At 51.4% G+C, this 12,500-nt stretch overlaps 5 non-coding genes across 5 annotated transcripts; 2 read left to right on the forward strand and 3 right to left on the reverse strand.

Annotated features, from left to right (window-relative positions):
- The first annotated feature begins 722 nt into the window (after positions 1 to 722).
- On the forward strand, positions 723 to 793 carry TRNAG-GCC (transfer RNA glycine (anticodon GCC)). Its single transcript has one exon. It is a non-coding gene; the product is annotated as a tRNA-Gly (tRNA).
- A 386-nt stretch (positions 794 to 1,179) lies between these two features.
- TRNAN-GUU (transfer RNA asparagine (anticodon GUU)) lies at positions 1,180 to 1,253 on the reverse strand. The gene has a single exon. It is a non-coding gene; the product is annotated as a tRNA-Asn (tRNA).
- Positions 1,254 to 11,038: 9,785 nt separating this feature from the next.
- On the forward strand, positions 11,039 to 11,109 carry TRNAG-GCC (transfer RNA glycine (anticodon GCC)). The gene has a single exon. It is a non-coding gene; the product is annotated as a tRNA-Gly (tRNA).
- Positions 11,110 to 11,180: 71 nt separating this feature from the next.
- TRNAW-CCA (transfer RNA tryptophan (anticodon CCA)) lies at positions 11,181 to 11,252 on the reverse strand. Its single transcript has one exon. It is a non-coding gene; the product is annotated as a tRNA-Trp (tRNA).
- A 243-nt stretch (positions 11,253 to 11,495) lies between these two features.
- TRNAN-GUU (transfer RNA asparagine (anticodon GUU)) lies at positions 11,496 to 11,569 on the reverse strand. Its single transcript has one exon. It is a non-coding gene; the product is annotated as a tRNA-Asn (tRNA).
- Between the last annotated feature and the right edge of the window lie 931 nt (positions 11,570 to 12,500).

Below are 12,500 nucleotides of genomic sequence, written 5' to 3' on the forward strand. Positions count from 1 at the left end.
TTTACCTGCAGAGCTCAGCTTTGGAGAAAGAGAGGGGGCAGAGAGCGCAAAGGGGAAGGCCCAAGGTGCACACCTTATTTTACATAAAAGCTCGGGCTCTTGGGAGGACAGGGACATGAGGGTTCTCAGGGAAAGCCATCACATTAGTATTGATGGCTGGGCCTTGAAACACAACAATCCCGGAATGGCCAGGCACAAAATGCCTGTGCAATAGGCCTGACCATAGGCTTCTGGAGGTCTTGCTCTCCAGAGGCCCCAGTGGTCTAAGCCCGACCAGGGCTGTGCCCGACCAGGGCTGTAGGCCGCGTTGGGAGCGCGTTAGGGACGCAGGGCGCAGAACTCTGCCCGTTTCACCCCAGCATTTCGGGGAGAACAGGGAATTTGGCAAAGACAGTGGGAAGGATTTTTAAGGAGGAGAGTTCAGTGACATGATCTGAAACACAATAGTGCTGGTGATCTGGAGGCTGCCTTCTATGAGCCCCTTCTGTCGGGAGCAGCCTGCCATCATGCCCTGATAACCACAACACTAGTCCCAAGCCAGTGACCTCAGCAAATGCAAAAACATTCATACTTATAGTCTCCTGCATCTGATTCTTGCCATCATGTGAAACGTTGGCATTCCAATGTCTGTTGCACACACTTTGTTCATAGGTGTGCAATTTGAGTGCGTGCGCCTCATCACTGTCTTGGACAGAGCTCTGTCTCTAAGCTACACATGTGAAGCATTGGTGGTTCAGTGGTAGAATTCTCGCCTGCCGCGCGGGAGGCCCGGGTTCGATTCCCGGCCAATGCAAGGCTGTGTTCTTTTGACTTTGCTTTCTAAATCAAATATGGGAACTCAGTGGGGCATAAAATGGGAAACAGTGACCCTGATGTGATTTGAACACGCAACCTTCTGATCTGGAGTCAGACGCGCTACCGTTGCGCCACGAGGTCCTTGCATTTGGAGTCACATCAGCAAATGTTGTGAGCCTTTTCATTTTTGCCCACCTCCTTATATGCCTAGGGTTGTATTACAAGGTTTGGCTTTTTGTTTTCCATCCTATTGATGAAATTGAGTGCAGGTGCAGAGAGAACGCAGAGGATTGAAATGTTCAGGGAAAGGGTCTCACGCAGGAGCTCTAGACCAAAGGCACATTACTATGATTTATTAAAGTGCTTCATGCATGCAATAGGAAACGTCCCTGGGTGGGCTTGAACCACCAACCTTTCGGTTAACAGCCGAACGCGCTAACCGATTGCGCCAAAGAGACTAGAGACAAAAGCACATCTCCTGAGACTCAACATATATCTTTATGTGTGCGCGCCTGCCTTGAGCTTGTGTTATATAAGGCGTCTTTATCCTGCGTGTGTCTTGCCCATCCAATCTTCACTGTGGCATGTTAGACTTGTCTTCTCTGTGAGCGGAGTCTCCTTCCCAGAGCAGGTGCTTTCTCTGAACTCTTGCTTTGTAAGACTGCTGGGCAAGGCCCTCCCTAGCCCCTCACTCAGATAGATACATTTACCTGCAGAGCTCAGCTTTGGAGAAAGAGAGGGGGCAGAGAGCGCAAAGGGGAAGGCCCAAGGTGCACACCTTATTTTACATAAAAGCTCGGGCTCTTGGGAGGACAGGGACATGAGGGTTCTCAGGGAAAGCCATCACATTAGTATTGATGGCTGGGCCTTGAAACACAACAATCCCGGAATGGCCAGGCACAAAATGCCTGTGCAATAGGCCTGACCATAGGCTTCTGGAGGTCTTGCTCTCCAGAGGCCCCAGTGGTCTAAGCCCGACCAGGGCTGTGCCCGACCAGGGCTGTAGGCCGCGTTGGGAGCGCGTTAGGGACGCAGGGCGCAGAACTCTGCCCGTTTCACCCCAGCATTTCGGGGAGGACAGGGAATTTGGCAAAGACAGTGGGAAGGATTTTTAAGGAGGAGAGTTCAGTGACATGATCTGAAACACAATAGTGCTGGTGATCTGGAGGCTGCCTTCTATGAGCCACTTCTGTCGGGAGCAGCCTGCCATCATGCCCTGATAACCACAACACTAGTCCCAAGCCAGTGACCTCAGCAAATGCAAAAACATTCATACTTATAGTCTCCTGCATCTGATTCTTGCCATCATGTGAAACGTTGGTGTAGGAAGGTGGATATCTGACTATGGTTACCCCCAAATTTTTGCCTAGTGTCTAGCTGGTTTTTCGACTTAGTTGGCCTGAGATCCTGCCATTCAGGCTCTCAGGCTATCTGCTCTCTCTGTAAAATGGACTCCATGTACCCTAGGTACATACCCAATTGGTTGGATCACCCTGTCAGCCCCTGTACCAGTGTACACTAGGTACCCAGGGCATTGGTGTACCCAAGGCCTGCCAAGGGCTGCAGCATGTATTATGCCACCCCAGGCTTGGCCTAACAATTTGACACAACTGGCTGATCACTCAGCTGGGGTAAGTTGGTGTAATCACCTCTTACTTAGGTGTAGTATACCTATACCTAACCTTAAATGGGACACCTGGTAACCTATAAGTCACTCCTATGGCAGGCCTTAACAATCCTGAAGGCAGAGTGCTTGGTTCCATGTGAGATGGTGCTCTGGCATGAGCTGAGCCTGTCTGCAGTGGTCGGAACAACTTCCTTCTACTGTTTCCAGATATCGTCATACCATATACTCTTAAGTGCATTATGAACCTCGCGGTTAAATGCTAACTTTGGTTTGGCTTTATCAAAACATGTCGAGTAAGGTGTCATACGAATTGGAATACTAACCCCTCGCCAATTCTGGCGACGGGGTTAGCATTCCACCCTTCTAGAGGGACACGACATGTACAGTACCTGAAACCCGGGTAAAATCAGACATAGCCTCAGCTCCACAAAATGGATGCTGCCACCACAGACACAAGTCTGCCCTCCTGCTGCTGGGAGTCCTTCCAGCTTGGGAGGTGTGGACAAAGGGTTTCCTGCCAGGGGAGGTGCGTGCACCACCCCAGACAGGATTTTGTGTATTGGTCAGGTAGGGCTTGAAAGAAACCAGACATGCCTGTGGCTCACAAGGAGCCTCGGTGCATATGCCAGTTCAAACCGGTCCTGGGGCACACCAGTCCCGGGCCTGGGGCGAGCTGGACAAAGGATTGGGGGTGTAACCACCCCCCTTCCTGGTCCCACCCATAGGGAGGGACCTAGCAGGTAGTCCGGCCCCTAGAATCCGCTTAAAGGTAGGAGCTGTGTCCTAAGACTTCAGACATCCTGGAATCAACTTGAAACTAAGAAGAAGACGGGAACTTCGACATTCTGCTGCACAGAAGACTGAAGAAAATCTCCCCTGTGGTCAGGGAGTGACCACCTTGCTAACGCAAGCACCATCCAGCGAATCACCGTCTGCTTTGCCGCCGCCTCCCGCCGGAGCCCGAGCCCAGAGACTGACAAGACCTGGACCTCCAGACCTCTCACCGCCCGATCCACAGTCCCTGCAAAGAGGAGACCCGTGGAGGCACCGAGACACGTGGAGCCAGCCATCTTGAAACGACTACGACAAGCTGACAAGTGCAACAACCGAGGCTCCCTCCAAGTTGTGCTTTGGGTCCTGAGAAGCCCAACCCTCGAGCAGCATCTGCACCAAAGGTGAGCCCTCCAGCATCTCCACGATCTGCGTGGGGCCCTTCTGCATTTTGCCACTCGACGCGCCTAACCGGTTGCTGGCCCGCTGGCTAGTGGCCATCTTGGCGACGAAATCTACGACAAACACCGCTGGTCTGGTTGCTCCAGACTGGCCCTTGCTCCCCTCCAAAGGAGCAATCCCTCTGACCTTGCTGGTCAGAACCAACAGCTGATTTCCGAATCCTTCTACAATTGCTTTTGCCAAGGCTTGTTTGCTTCAATCAAGTCGCCAACACCGCCGACAGCGAGAGCCTGCGTGGGACAGCTCGTGAGCCGACTCCTGGACGTCGTCGACCTTCAGGGACCACGTGGCTGCGGAGACAAGCTACCCCTCATCACCTGTTTGCACCCGACATCGCCTGGTACCCACCTGGTGCCACGCTGGTCACTGGCTAGTGACTGTGAACACTGTCCCCTCTGCTTACAGGTCTTCCACATCTCCGATCCACTCTTGGATCCACTGCATCTCTTCCCGACCGACCGCCTGCAGCATCTTTGTCCCAGGCTCAACGGAACAGATAGAAGAAACCCGACGCACTTTGAGGCCTATGCACCCGCTTCCTGTGGGTGAGGTAAAGCTGGTACTCCGGTGCCCATGTGTAGTAATACATCTCTAGTGCCTGTGTTCCAAATCTTAAGTTCCTAGTCAACCCGGAAGATCTCCTTTGCAGTAACTTTGTACTTTTTACGCACCCATTGAAACCTATGGGAGCACGCGTGTGACTATTTGCTCTGCACACGCCACCCGTGGACCTCCTGGTCACTAACTGACGTTAGCTCCTTGTAGGCCCAGCGATTCTAGAGGCCCTAGGCCTTTTCCCTTTTCTGTTCGTGGTACTTATACCACTATTTTAGTATATGGTTTGAGTGGCCACCAGGGCCTATCCATATAAAGTGCAACTTCTGTGTATTCTGTGATAATCTTGTTTGACGATTTGTGCTCCTGTGCTCATAAAGAGACTAGGGGTTACTTTGAGAAATAAATACATATATATTTTGAATATATATCTGTGTGGTGTCCTTTCATTGGTATAAAAGGGGGTTGCATTTGGTAAAACAGCTGGCTTAACACGCTTCACGAGTTTAGCCTCAAAGACTGCTTAGCCTACGCTACCACTAGGGCAGCTAGTCCGAAAAGGTTGACTTACAACCACACCATAAGGGTTGCTTGGCATGGTACAAGGTGGTCACTAGAACTAGTGAACAGCATATACCAGGCCAACTTCTCACATTGGTGAGCAGCGGTTGGATTTGAGCTTGCTGTGTTTTACCATTGTAATCTCTTGGTTACCAATTGAAAGATCACATAGGTACCTGTAGGTACATATAAAACAAGATTAGATATACTTAAGTTCTACTGAACTTAGTTGTTGTAGAGCAAAGGGAGTAGCACACCCTGACTACAACTACTAGATAGGTTTAGTAGGTAAACCCAAGTGTAGGTAGATTGCAACACATCCACCCACACTTAAGAGCAATGGCCGGGGCAGAGGGGTCCACTGTACCCATCTCTGTCGAGAGTGACCCCCAGAGGGCACCAACCAGCTTTGCTACCCTTAATCAGAATGAGCTCAGGCATTTGGCAACTCTTAGAGGCCTTAAACAGCCCAAGAACCCAAACTCTGCTGAGCTCAGAGAGCTCTTACAGAATGATGAGAATCAGAGAGCACTCAAGAAAGCTTCCCAGTTAGCCCCCTTAGGGTCAGGAACAGGAGGCCCCCCTTCTGAAGATACTACAGAGGTACCCAGTTCCAATAGCCATCCCTTAGATGAGAACCATACTACAGGGGAGGAAAGTGGTGAGGATACAGAAAGTAGTGATGATGAAGGGAGAACTAGCCCAGTGCCAAGTATTATACTTGGCCCAGCTAAACCAAGGCTATTGGGGACTGACAGTGGGTTCAACCCACTGGATCTCCCCAGTGGACTTAACACAGGGCTTGGAAGGCAAAGGAATCGCTCAGGTGACTCCAATGCTTCCCATGGCTCTAGAGGCTCTCAAGGTCACTCCAGGAAAAGGATGACCACCCCTCAGAGGAGGGAACATGAGGCCAGAATGCAGGAAGCCCAGCTGAGGATCAGGAAGCAGGAGCTAGAAGTAGCCCTGATGGAGGAAAAACTGAGCAAGGCTAGGCAGCATAGAGAGAGTGGGTCTATACCCACTGGTGGCAGCAATGTCCCTAGGGACAAAGATAGGGTCTTTGACAATAGGAACCTGTCCAAGATTGTGCCCCCCTACAAAAGTGGGGATGACATCCACAAATGGATGACTGCTCTTGAGAGAGCCTGCAAAGTGCAGCAGGTTCCTGAAGACCAGTGGGCAGCAATCTTATGGCTCTCCTTTGAGGGGAGAGGCAGAGATAGACTCCTCACTGTTAGAGAAGAGGATGTCAGAAATTACAGAGTCCTGAAGAGTGTCCTAGTTGATGGGTTAGGCTTAACCACTGAACAGTACAGGTTAATGTTCAGAGACACCCAGAAGACACAGACTCAGGACTGGTCTGAATATGTGGAATGTGCCACTAAGGCTTTGGAGGGTTGGTTGCTGGGAAGTAAGGTGTCTGATTATACAGGATTGTACAATTTGATGATGAGAGAGCAGATTTTAAGTAATTGTCAAAACCAGCTTCTCCATCAACACCTGGTAGACTCAGATTTGACCTCTCCCCAAGAATTGGGAAAGAGGGCAGATAAATGGGTCAGGACCAGGATCAGGCCTAAAAACCAGGGTGGTGACCAAAAGAAAGATACCACCAAGCCTCAAGAGAAGGGTGGGGATAAAGAAAAAGAGAAACCTTCCTCAGGGCCCCAAAACTCCACACAGGGTGGTGGGTCCCAAGCTCCCTCCTCTACCACAGCTAAAAAGCCCTACTGCCATGAGTGTAAAACTCCTGGGCATTGGAAAACTGACAGCGGTTGCCCAAGGGCTAAAAACAAAACTGTTCCTCCAATTACTCCTGTCACACCACCTATTACTGTCAGCAGTAATCCCCCAGGTGGTGGGAGTGCCCCCAGAAATCTGGGTGGGTTTACTTGGGGAACACAGGGGGACCCTGGCTTAGCCAATTCCCCTACAGCAACCACTCTTGTCTGTGATGGTGGCATGGGGTTTGCCAACTTCACTGCCTGTCCCAACACTTTGGGTAGGTACAGACAGGAGCCCTACATCAATGGTACAAAAGCTGAGGCCTACAGAGACACTGGGGCTAGCATCACAATGGTGGCCCATTGGCTAGTTCCCTCTGAGCAGCTTTTGCCCGGTTTCTCCTACCAGGTGACTAACATTGATGGCAAACAGAACAGTCATCCCATGGCAGAGGTATGTCTCAGCTGGGGAGGGGTCACTGGCCCTAAAAGGGTAGCAGTGTCCCCAACCTTGCCTGTAGACTGCTTACTGGGGAATGACTTAGAACTCTCAGCTTGGGCTGGAGTTGAACAAGGCACCCATTTTAAAATGGTAGGCCTTTCACAAAAGGGTAGGGGGGTTGTGCCATTCACAACCCCTGTCCAAATAGATTTCCTCCCTGAAAAGGTTGGAAGGGCAGTGGTAGCCACAGCCCAGGCACAGACAGACTTCCCTGTAGGGACTGGCAGAGCTGTGACAGTCACAGCTCAAACACAAACTGAGTGCCCCCCTGAAAAGGTTGGCAAGGCTGTAATGGTCTCAGCCTATACTCAGACTGACATAGGTGTAGTGAAGCCTGAAACAATGGATCACTCCACACAAACTGAGAGTAGTGGGGAGGAAGAAAAGTCTCCCTCTCCCCAGACATTAGGAAAAGGTCAGCCTCCTCAGGGATCTGACCTCACCCCTTGTGAAGGAACTGCCCCAGAGGTAGCCAGGCCTGGCCTGGCAGAGCCTCTGATGTCAGTGGCCCCTTCCAAGGTGGGATCCAGTCTGGTGCAGGTAGCCTGCCTCTCTCTACCCTGCCTCAGTCAGCCCAGGGCTGCAGAGGTCAGGGAGGCCAGTGGACCCCCAGAGGGCCCCTGTCCACAAGAACCCCCCCATCAAAAGAATGAGGATTGCCTGGCTAGTAGCCCTAGTCAGGTGATGGGTAAAAACATTCCTGAGGGATCTCCTTTACAGGTAGTTAGGGACCTCCCCCAGGGGGATTCTGTTGGGCACAGGCAAACATGGGACCTTAGGGCCCCAAACCTGACCTGTCCCTCCAGTAAGCCCACAAAAGGGACCCAGCCTCCAGCTTTAGGTAGCCAGAGGCTGACCCTGAGAGCACAGTGCAACTCAGTTAAAGGAAGAAAGGCATCCATGGTGGAGGATGATTGGAGGAAGCTGAGGCCTCACTTTGAGGACACTCACTTCAGTACTCCATCTCAACACCAGCCTTTTACTTTGCCAAGACACACCACAGGTAGAGATTCCCTATGGTGGAGACCCTCTGATACCCTTAGGGTGAGGGATTGCTTAGTGGACCATGAGACAGGGGGTAACCATGCCAGTGCTGGTTCCTCCTTATATGGCCACTTGGGCAATATAGGCTTACCTGGTCAAGGTCAGCCTTATCTCCCTTCGTTTGGGGGGGGGTTGTGTAGGAAGGTGGATATCTGACTATGGTTACCCCCAAATTTTTGCCTAGTGTCTAGCTGGTTTTTCGACTTAGTTGGCCTGAGATCCTGCCATTCAGGCTCTCAGGCTATCTGCTCTCTCTGTAAAATGGACTCCATGTACCCTAGGTACATACCCAATTGGTTGGATCACCCTGTCAGCCCCTGTACCAGTGTACACTAGGTACCCAGGGCATTGGTGTACCCAAGGCCTGCCAAGGGCTGCAGCATGTATTATGCCACCCCAGGCTTGGCCTAACAATTTGACACAACTGGCTGATCACTCAGCTGGGGTAAGTTGGTGTAATCACCTCTTACTTAGGTGTAGTATACCTATACCTAACCTTAAATGGGACACCTGGTAACCTATAAGTCACTCCTATGGCAGGCCTTAACAATCCTGAAGGCAGAGTGCTTGGTTCCATGTGAGATGGTGCTCTGGCATGAGCTGAGCCTGTCTGCAGTGGTCGGAACAACTTCCTTCTACTGTTTCCAGATATCGTCATACCATATACTCTTAAGTGCATTATGAACCTCGCGGTTAAATGCTAACTTTGGTTTGGCTTTATCAAAACATGTCGAGTAAGGTGTCATACGAATTGGAATACTAACCCCTCGCCAATTCTGGCGACGGGGTTAGCATTCCACCCTTCTAGAGGGACACGACATGTACAGTACCTGAAACCCGGGTAAAATCAGACATAGCCTCAGCTCCACAAAATGGATGCTGCCACCACAGACACAAGTCTGCCCTCCTGCTGCTGGGAGTCCTTCCAGCTTGGGAGGTGTGGACAAAGGGTTTCCTGCCAGGGGAGGTGCGTGCACCACCCCAGACAGGATTTTGTGTATTGGTCAGGTAGGGCTTGAAAGAAACCAGACATGCCTGTGGCTCACAAGGAGCCTCGGTGCATATGCCAGTTCAAACCGGTCCTGGGGCACACCAGTCCCGGGCCTGGGGCGAGCTGGACAAAGGATTGGGGGTGTAACCACCCCCCTTCCTGGTCCCACCCATAGGGAGGGACCTAGCAGGTAGTCCGGCCCCTAGAATCCGCTTAAAGGTAGGAGCTGTGTCCTAAGACTTCAGACATCCTGGAATCAACTTGAAACTAAGAAGAAGACGGGAACTTCGACATTCTGCTGCACAGAAGACTGAAGAAAATCTCCCCTGTGGTCAGGGAGTGACCACCTTGCTAACGCAAGCACCATCCAGCGAATCACCGTCTGCTTTGCCGCCGCCTCCCGCCGGAGCCCGAGCCCAGAGACTGACAAGACCTGGACCTCCAGACCTCTCACCGCCCGATCCACAGTCCCTGCAAAGAGGAGACCCGTGGAGGCACCGAGACACGTGGAGCCAGCCATCTTGAAACGACTACGACAAGCTGACAAGTGCAACAACCGAGGCTCCCTCCAAGTTGTGCTTTGGGTCCTGAGAAGCCCAACCCTCGAGCAGCATCTGCACCAAAGGTGAGCCCTCCAGCATCTCCACGATCTGCGTGGGGCCCTTCTGCATTTTGCCACTCGACGCGCCTAACCGGTTGCTGGCCCGCTGGCTAGTGGCCATCTTGGCGACGAAATCTACGACAAACACCGCTGGTCTGGTTGCTCCAGACTGGCCCTTGCTCCCCTCCAAAGGAGCAATCCCTCTGACCTTGCTGGTCAGAACCAACAGCTGATTTCCGAATCCTTCTACAATTGCTTTTGCCAAGGCTTGTTTGCTTCAATCAAGTCGCCGACACCGCCGACAGCGAGAGCCTGCGTGGGACAGCTCGTGAGCCGACTCCTGGACGTCGTCGACCTTCAGGGACCACGTGGCTGCGGAGACAAGCTACCCCTCATCACCTGTTTGCACCCGACATCGCCTGGTACCCACCTGGTGCCACGCTGGTCACTGGCTAGTGACTGTGAACACTGTCCCCTCTGCTTACAGGTCTTCCACATCTCCGATCCACTCTTGGATCCACTGCATCTCTTCCCGACCGACCGCCTGCAGCATCTTTGTCCCAGGCTCAACGGAACAGATAGAAGAAACCCGACGCACTTTGAGGCCTATGCACCCGCTTCCTGTGGGTGAGGTAAAGCTGGTACTCCGGTGCCCATGTGTAGTAATACATCTCTAGTGCCTGTGTTCCAAATCTTAAGTTCCTAGTCAACCCGGAAGATCTCCTTTGCAGTAACTTTGTACTTTTTACGCACCCATTGAAACCTATGGGAGCACGCGTGTGACTATTTGCTCTGCACACGCCACCCGTGGACCTCCTGGTCACTAACTGACGTTAGCTCCTTGTAGGCCCAGCGATTCTAGAGGCCCTAGGCCTTTTCCCTTTTCTGTTCGTGGTACTTATACCACTATTTTAGTATATGGTTTGAGTGGCCACCAGGGCCTATCCATATAAAGTGCAACTTCTGTGTATTCTGTGATAATCTTGTTTGACGATTTGTGCTCCTGTGCTCATAAAGAGACTAGGGGTTACTTTGAGAAATAAATACATATATATTTTGAATATATATCTGTGTGGTGTCCTTTCATTGGTATAAAAGGGGGTTGCATTTGGTAAAACAGCTGGCTTAACACGCTTCACGAGTTTAGCCTCAAAGACTGCTTAGCCTACGCTACCACTAGGGCAGCTAGTCCGAAAAGGTTGACTTACAACCACACCATAAGGGTTGCTTGGCATGGTACAAGGTGGTCACTAGAACTAGTGAACAGCATATACCAGGCCAACTTCTCACAGTTGGCATTCCAATGTCTGTTGCACACACTTTGTTCATAGGTGTGCAATTTGAGTGCGTGCGCCTCATCACTGTCTTGGACAGAGCTCTGTCTCTAAGCTACACATGTGAAGCATTGGTGGTTCAGTGGTAGAATTCTCGCCTGCCACGCGGGAGGCCCGGGTTCGATTCCCGGCCAATGCAAGGCTGTGTTCTTTTGACTTTGCTTTCTAAATCAAATATGGGAACTCAGTGGGGCATAAAATGGGAAACAGTGACCCCGACGTGATTTGAACACGCAACCTTCTGATCTGGAGTCAGACGCGCTACCGTTGCGCCACGAGGTCCTTGCTTTTGGAGTCACATCAGCAAATGTTGTGAGCCTTTTCATTTTTGCCCACCTCCTTATATGCCTAGGGTTGTATTACAAGGTTTGGCTTTTTGTTTTCCATCCTATTGATGAAATTGAGTGCAGGTGCAGAGAGAACGCAGAGGATTGAAATGTTCAGGGAAAGGGTCTCACGCAGGAGCTCTAGACCAAAGGCACATTACTATGATTTATTAAAGTGCTTCATGCATGCAAAAGGAAACGTCCCTGGGTGGGCTTGAACCACCAACCTTTCGGTTAACAGCCGAACGCGCTAACCGATTGCGCCACAGAGACTAGTGACAAAAGCACATCTCCTGAGACTCAACATATATCTGTATGTGTGCGCGCCTGCCTTGAGCTTGTGTTATATAAGGCGTCTTTATCCTACGCAGCATTTGCCATTTGCTTAGGGTCTTGTCACTGTTGGGTGTTATGATGCGCAGACTACTATCTAATGGTGTTAGGGCCAGTATTACAACCAGTCCCAGTGTATGAGATACATGTATGACTTTTCTGTGGCCTTCTTAGCGTAGCTATCTGCTCCTCTGGTGGTGTTCTACCAGCCTGTCAGGCGTGTGTCTTGCCCATCCAATCTTCACTGTGGCATGTTAGACTTGTCTTCTCTGTGAGCGGAGTCTCCTTCCCAGAGCAGGTGCTTTCTCTGAACTCTTGCTTTGTAAGACTGCTGGGCAAGGCCCTCCCTAGCCCCTCACTCAGATAGATACATTTACCTGCAGAGCTCAGCTTTGGAGAAAGAGAGGGGGCAGAGAGCGCAAAGGAGAAGGCCCAAGGTGCACACCTTATTTTACATAAAAGCTCGGGCTCTTGGGAGGACAGGGACATGAGGGTTCTCAGGGAAAGCCATCACATTAGTATTGATGGCTGGGCCTTGAAACACAACAATCCCGGAATGGCCAGGCACAAAATGCCTGTGCAATAGGCCTGACCATAGGCTTCTGGAGGTCTTGCTCTCCAGAGGCCCCAGTGGTCTAAGCCCGACCAGGGCTGTGCCCGACCAGGGCTGTAGGCCGCGTTGGGAGCGCGTTGGGAGCGCGTTAGGGACGCATAAAGGGACGCAGGGCGCAGAACTCTGCCCGTTTCACCCCAGCATTTCGGGGAGGACAGGGAATTTGGCAAAGACAGTGGGAAGGATTTTTAAGGAGGAGAGTTCAGTGACATGATCTGAAACACAATAGTGCTGGTGATCTGGAGGCTGCCTTCTATG

The sequence above is a fragment of the Triturus cristatus genome, chromosome 4_2 (assembly GCF_964204655.1).
Source record: "Triturus cristatus chromosome 4_2, aTriCri1.1, whole genome shotgun sequence".
Taxonomy (NCBI): domain Eukaryota; kingdom Metazoa; phylum Chordata; class Amphibia; order Caudata; family Salamandridae; genus Triturus; species Triturus cristatus.